General features: G+C 49.9%; 1 long non-coding RNA gene across 1 annotated transcript; it reads left to right on the top strand.

Annotated features, from left to right (window-relative positions):
• The first annotated feature begins 452 nt into the window (after positions 1-452).
• Positions 453-7027, top strand: LOC107125059. Its single transcript, XR_001483011.1, has 3 exons — positions 453-525; positions 5670-5714; positions 6997-7027. It is a non-coding gene; the product is annotated as an uncharacterized LOC107125059 (long non-coding RNA).
• The last annotated feature ends 518 nt before the right edge of the window (positions 7028-7545 follow it).

Genomic DNA, 7545 nt, shown 5'->3' with positions numbered 1-7545 from the left:
GATCTAACAGGGCTTCTCTTATGTTCTTAGCATGATCTTGGGAGCGTGAGGGCCCATCTCAGGCAGAAGGGGAGCCAAAACCCACATTCTCAATACACAAGCTTGCTGCCCTCTTTTAAGGGCACTAAAAGCCTGTTCTGGAAGTGCCCGGTTAGCCCCATCTCATCAGATCTCGCAAGCTAAGCAGGATCAGCCCTGGTTAGTACTTGGATGGGAGACCACCAAGGAAGCCCAGGGCTGCTAGACAGAGGCAGGCAATGTCTGTCTCTGGCCTTGGAAACCCTGTGGGGTGGCCACAAGTTCACTGCGACTTGACAGCGCTTTCCGCCACCAAATCAGTGCCTGACCCACCGTTTCAGACCCAGTCCGGGCTCCACAAAACATGGGGCAATTCTTCGGGGGCCTCTCGCAGTCACGTTGGTCTTTTCTCTATTTCAGCCTCACGCGAGACGGAGCTCATTGCTGGGGTCCTCGTGGGGGTCGTGGCTTCCCTCTTGCTTGTGCCTGGGATCGTTTTCTGCATCCGTAAGTAAATGCTTTTTCGGGTGAATTACGTACTGAGAGAGTTTTCTGCATCCGTAAGTAAATGCTTTTTGGGGTGTATTATGTACTTGAGATCAAGGCAGCGTTTCGATCAAGTGATTTCTCTATTAGCTCAGAACACACAGAATGACCCCCACTATATACAGTTTGAACCAGGGAAGCCACACCCCCTGGAACGATAACGTCCAATCAATGATGAAAGCTTGGGCCCAATGGGAATTGTTCCCGCCAAAAGTCAGAGTCTTTCCCGATTGGTCTGTTTAGCAACAGCGACCAACCTGGTTGCTTAGTTTCGAATGCTGATAGTCTGCGGAGCTTGTGACTGAAGCCCAAGCTTACATAGCTATGCAGATAACCCAATACATAACAGGGCGTATGTCTCTTTCCTTTGGGAGGGTTTCATGGAGACTCTGCTGATGTCACCGACTTGTTGGCAAAGGGGGACGACCCTCCCCCCCGAAGAAATTCAGACACCCCCAGGCACGCAGAGGTTTTGGCTGTAGTGGGCGTGGCCAACTCTGAAGCCAGCCGGAACTCCGTTCCTGTGCGTTCCTGCCCAAAAACAGCCCTGGCAACAGCGACCAACCTGGTTCCTTAGTTTCGGATGCTGATAGTCTGCGGAGCTTGTGACTGAAGCTCACGCTGACATAGCTACGCAGATAACCCAATACTTAACAGGGTGTATGTCTCTTTCCTTTGGGGGCTTTCATGGAGACTCTGCTGATGTCACCAACTTGTTGGCAAAGGGGGACGACACCCCCCCGAAGAAATTCAGACACCCCCACAAGTCCAATGCTCCCTCTAAGACCCCAATCTAGCCAATCCCAATGAGTTTCTGCTGTTGGGTGTGGCCTGTTATGTTAATGAGTTCCTGCTGGGCGTGGCCAACTTGGGAGCCAGCCGGAACTCCGTTCCTGTGCGTTCCTGCCCAAAAATAGCCCTGACAGAATCATAGCGTTGGACCGGACCGCCAGGGCCATCTAATCCAACCCCCTGCACAATGCAGGAAATTCACAAATACCTCCCCACCCTCAGTGACCCCTGTTCCACGCCCAGAAGATGACCAAAAAACCCTCCAGGATCCCCGGCCAAACTGGCCTGGAAAAAAAAGTGCTTCCTGACCCCAAAGTGGTGATCAGCATTTCCCGGGGTGTGTAAGAAAGGGCCTCGAGAACTAAGCCCTGAGGCAACCCTTCCTGCCCTCCCTTCTCACGATCTGCCTAAGTGAGTTCACACCATCAGCATTGCTGACAGATGGCCATCCAGTCTGTGGTCTTCACAGCCCTGTTCTCCACCTCTGGAGGTGGAATTATTTCCTAATGATAACCTTTAAAATCTAGTTCGTTCCATCCCATTTGGGTCTTGCTCTTCTTCCAAGCCAACTAGTAAACCGGAAAACAGGCTGACACTCTGCGCTTAGGATGAAATGAAATACGATTTCTCCACTGTATTCAACAATGTTATTTTATAATAGCTAATAACACATCCACACTGTTACATATTCTGTTTTTCATATGCACACCCAAAATACAGAAAAAAGTTGGTTCAAAAGTACAGGGAAAAAGTGGGTTGACGAAACTCCCCGGAGTTGATTTTCGTTTTGTTCACAACTTCATCCGAACATACTGAAGCACCTTACAAAATGACAAGAGGTTTTGCAATGCAATGCAATTATACATGTGTTGAAGCTACTTTTATACAGCTATTTCTATTCAATGAAAATTATTATAAGGCAATGTACCGGAGTAGTCTCTCTTGAAAATCTACTATTCATAGTGTCTTCACATGATATTCCATGCCATGATTTCAAATACTACAATGTATCTACAAAGACATACATATAGTTACTCCATTGGTGCAACCTAAAAAAGTAAAGGTAAAGGTTCCCTTGCTCGAAAGCCAGTCAAATCCGACTCTAGGGTTGCGGTGCTCATCTCTGTTTCAAAGCCAAAGAGCCAGCGCTGTCCGGAGACGTTTCCGTGGTCATGTGGCCGGCATGACTAAACACCAAGGTGCACGTAACGCTGTTACCTTCCCACCGAAGTGGTACCTATTTATCTACTTGCAATTTCTTGCTTTCGAACTGCTAGGTTGGCAGGAGCTGGAACTAGAGACGGGAGCTCACTCCATCATGCGGCACCCGGGTCTCGAACTGCTGAACTACCGACCTTCCACAGCCTGCAGTTCAGCGTCTTCACCACTTGAGCCACCTACAACCTACATTTATACAAAAAGCATTTTATAAAGTACATACACAAAGCATTATTACAAAAAGCTTACACCAAAACTGTTTAAAGTTTACAGTTCACCCTCATCCATTTTACTGGAGAATCTTATCCCGGGCATACAAACAAATCAGTTTGCCTTAACAGGTGTTCACAATGGACTGCTTATATCCTACATGATAAAACATTATAACAATTAAAACAGTGGCTACAGCTTGAAACAGCGTCAGTTGGCTATAAGGTTCCGGCCCGACGGTGCAGTGAGTTAAAGGCCAGTTGTTGGTGGTCAGTAATAGACGGGTGACAGCAACCTCAGGGAAGCCATAGATTGGCACCCGCTGCCTCGGCCAAAGGCCTGACGGAAGAGCTCCGTCTTGCAGGCCCTGTGGAATTGAAGGAGATCCCGCAGGGCCCTGGTCTCAATAGGGAGCATGTTCCACCAGGCTGGGCTTTCTCTGCCCTGCCCCCCCTCCATAATATCCTCACAACAACCCTGTGAGGTAGGTGAGATTGACGGGAATGTCTGTCCCAAGATCGCCCAATAGACTTCATAGCTGAGGCATGGTTTGATCTCCTCAGCCTTGGTCTGACACTCCAAGAATACGGTTGTCTGTCTGTGAGGGACAGAGAGGTCCTCTCTCACATCAGCCGACCTGTTTGGGCGTCACTCTGATTGTGGTCCTCAGCAAGGCTCCCTCTAAGCTGTGGAGTCTTGTGAGCAAAAATTCCTCTTTGTGAGCCACTGGCATTAAAGTTGTGAGTGAGCGATTTGGCTGCTGCCTAAATTAGTGTGCTCTGGAGTGAGCAAAAATTCTGCTTTGTGAGCCACTGGCATTAAAGTTGTGAGCGAGCCATTTGGCTGCTGCCTAAATTAGTGTGCTGATGTCACCAACTTGTTGACAAAGGGGGGACGACACCTTAAAGACTAACACAAAAATGTGTGAGCCGGAGGCTAAAAAACCGTGCGCTAGCTCACACTCACTCAGCTTAGAGGGAACACTGTTTTTCTGGCTCCCTCCTCTTGGCAGCTCTCAGCATGATTTGGGGTTGGCAACTCTTCTGCCGCCTTCCGCAGCTGTGCCTTTTTAACAGCAAGTGGATTAATCTTGCAGGCATTAGCACAGTTTCATGCTTGCCTCCACAGTGTGAAAAACATCGCAGTTCACGTCTGTGGATCTTACAGCTGTTCAAGGCACAAGAACAGGGGCTGGACCAATTTTCCTTAGTCAGTTGGCAACTTCATCACAAGCCCCCAAAGTCCAACAGTGCTGGGCCTTCTGCCTGGGGATCTGATTCTGTCTCCAGCTGTCTGATGTGCGGAGGGATATTTGCTGCATCACTCCAGGAGTGGTGGGGAGGTTTCCTCCCAGGGAAAGTAGCCCGGAGGCAACATCAGTGGAAGGCCTCAGGCTCTATGCCCTGTTGTTGGCCGTCCAGAGGAACTGGTTGGCCAATAAGAACATAAGAGACGCCAATGTTGGATCAGGCCAAAGGCCCATCCAGTCCAACACACTGTCACACAGTGGCCAAAAATACCAGGGGCCATCAGGAGGTCCAGCAGTGGGGCCAGGACACTAGAAGCCCTCCCACTCTTGCCCCCCTCACGAACCAAGAATATAGTGCATCACTTGCCCCAGCCTGTGAGTTCCTATCTATACCTTGTGGCTAATAGCCACTGATGGACCTTTGCTCCATATGCTTATCTTATTCCCTCTTGAAGCTGTCCATGCTTGTAGTCGCCGCCACCTCCTGTGGCAGTGAATCCCATGTGTTAATCACTCTTTGGGTGAAGAAGTACTTCCGTTTATCTGTTCTAACCCGACTGCTCAGCAATTTCATTGAGCAATTTCAATTTCAATATGTGAACCAGGATGCTGGACTAGATGAACCCTTCCTGGTCTGATCCAGCAGGGCTCTTCTGATGTTCTCATAGGGAACCTCCATGTTCAGAGTGAATCCGCAGTGCCCGGAGGCAACATTGGAATAGATCTCAGCCTCTGTGCCCTGTTGTTGGTCATCCAAAGGAATTGGTTGGCCACTGTGTGAGACAGGATACTGGACTAGCTGGACCCCTGGTCTGATCCAGCAGGGCTCTTCTGATGTTCTTATGAAGGCCGCAGCCTCTCTGCTCTGCTGCTGGCCCTCCAGAGGAACTGGTTGGCCGCTGTGTGAGACAGGATGCTGGACTAGATGGATCCCTGGTATGATCCAGCAGGGCTTTTTTTCTGTTGTTATAGGGAACTTCCACATTCAGAGGCAGTCAACTTCTGAATCCCCAGTGCCAGGAGGCAACACCAGGGGAAGGCCTCGGCCTCTGTGCCCTGTTGTTGGTCATCCAAAGGAATTGGTTGGCCCCTGTATGAGACAGGATGCTGGACTAGATGGACTGTTGGTCTGATCCAGCAGGGCTCTTCTGATGTTCTTATGAAGGCCTCGGCCTCTTTGCCCTATTGTTGGCCGTCCAGAGGAGCTGGTTGGCCATTGTGTGAGACAGGATGCTAGACTAGATGGACTATTGGCCTGATCCAGCAGGGCTCTTCTTATGTTCTTATGAAGGCCTTGGCCTCTAGGCCCTCCTGTTGGCTGATCAGAGGAACTGGTTGGCCACTGTGTGAGACAGGAGGCTGGAGTAGATCGACTACTGGTCTGACCCAGCAGGGCTCTTCCTATGTTAAAGATCAGAGCCCAAGAGGTCAGTCTGGAGCTAGAAACTTACCAGGAAAACCTTCTTAGCTCTGCTGCTAGCGACTGTCGGCTGGGAGACTCCTATTCCCTCCTTCCCTGGAGAAAGAGACCAGAGGAGCATCCCCCAGGGAGTGTTTCAGATCCAATAACCTTACCTCAGTATGGATGGTCTCTGGGGGCCCCACCCAGCTCTGACTCTCTCCTTTTGTCCTTCAGGGAAAAGGCGAAGTGGTTACCAGGCAGCCCGTAAAGCACAACCTGGTGAGTAGCTACTCCTCGGTGTATCCATCCACATAGGGGTGGGTGGGGAGGGGAACATGTGAATTCTCGATGTCTCGGATAAAATTGTGATATTGTTGGTCTCTTTTTGTGACAGGAACTCCTTTGGTCTCGGATAAAATTGTGACATTGTTGGGCTCTTTTTGTAGCAGGGACTCCTTTGCATATTAGGCGACACCCCCCTAATGTAGCCAATCCTCTGAGAGCTTACAGAGCTCTTCTTAGAGGGGCTACTGTAAGCTCTTGGAGGGTTGGCTACATTAGGGGTGTGTCGCCTAATATGCAAAGGAGTTCCTGCTACCCTGAGACTTTCCCAACGATCCAAAAACTTGTCTCTTGGGTACATGGGAGGGGGCCTTTTCAGTGGCAGCCCCGTGATTCTGGAACCACCTCTGTGGAGAGGTGCGCCCGGCCCCCGTCACTGTTCATCTTCAGGAGGCAGCTGAACATCGTTTTATCTGGGGCAGCTTTTGACTGTACAGAAGAGCAAGACTCCAGTAGCACCTTAGAGACTAACGAACTGTGTGGCAGAGTTAGGAGCTGTTGTGAGTCATGGCTCACGTCTTCAGGTAAGCTTTTGACTGATTTTTTATTTATCAGCAGTTCCAACTGGGATTTTAAATGTTCAGCTTTGATGCGTTTTATAACCATAGCTTTATAAGCTGCCTGGAGTGCTGGAAGGGAGAAAGGCAGCTCATAAAATGTTTTAGTTAAATAAATGAAGTGCCATCAGACTTCTAGAACAGATCAAAGGAAGTGTTCCTTCACCCAGTGAGTAGTTAATAGGTGGAATTTACTGCTGCAGGAAGTGGTGGCGGGTACAAGCATAGGTCAGTAGTTCAGCAGTTCGAGACCCAGGGGTGCTGCATGACGGAGTGAGCTCCCGTCTCTAGTTCCAGCTCCTGCCAACCTAGCAGTTCGAAAGCAAGAAATTGCAAGTAGATAAATAGGTACCACTTCGGTGGGAAGGTAACAGCGTTCCATGCGCCTTGGTGTTTAGTCATGCCGGCCACATGACCACGGAAATGTCTTCGGACAGTGCTGGCTCTTTGGCTTTGAAACAGAGATGAGCACCGCAACCCTAGAGCCAGATTCGACTGGCTTTCGAGCAAGGGAACCTTTACCTTTTTAAACCATGTAGCCGGATCCAATGGGGAATGGATGGGCCTGTAAAAACAGAGAGGAAAGGCCCCGGGGAGACCAAAGTTCCCTCCATGGAGTCCACACAGCATTACTGACTCTCTCTCTTTTCTCCCTGTTGCAGGAAGCGACCAAGAGACCTGAGAAATCTGCCCAAGGTAAGCATGGGGGGAGGCAGGCGGGTAGCTGTCCCAAAGGCCGCGGTTCTTGGGACGGACTCTGTGGAAAACAAAGCCCTATTTGAAAGGGTTTCTGTTGGGCTTCCTTGAGGCAGTGGATGTGGCCCAGCAGTGGTACCTCGCCTTTGTATGCAGAAGGTCCCGGGTTCACTCCCTTACACCTCCAGTGAAAGAGATCAGAATGCATGTGAACATAAGGACATAAGAGAAACCATGTTGAATCAGACCAATGGCCCATCCAGTCCAACACATCCAGTGACACACACACACACAGTGGCCAAAAACCAGGTGCCATCAGGAGATCCACCAGAACTCCGGAAGCCCCCCCAAGCGCCAAGAATACAGAGCATCACTGCCCCAGACATAAGAACACAAGAGAAGCCATGTTGGAACAGTCCAATGACTCATGCAGTCCAACACTCTGTGTCACATAGTGGCCAAAATTCAGGTGCCATTAAGAAGGTCCATTTTTCTCTTTGCTCAGGAAGGAGGGC

The sequence above is a fragment of the Gekko japonicus genome, unplaced genomic scaffold, assembly GCF_001447785.1.
Source record: "Gekko japonicus isolate JY-2015 unplaced genomic scaffold, Gekko_japonicus_V1.1 scaffold9006, whole genome shotgun sequence".
Classification (NCBI taxonomy): domain Eukaryota; kingdom Metazoa; phylum Chordata; class Lepidosauria; order Squamata; family Gekkonidae; genus Gekko; species Gekko japonicus.
This window is presented reverse-complemented; position numbering and strand designations above follow the sequence as displayed.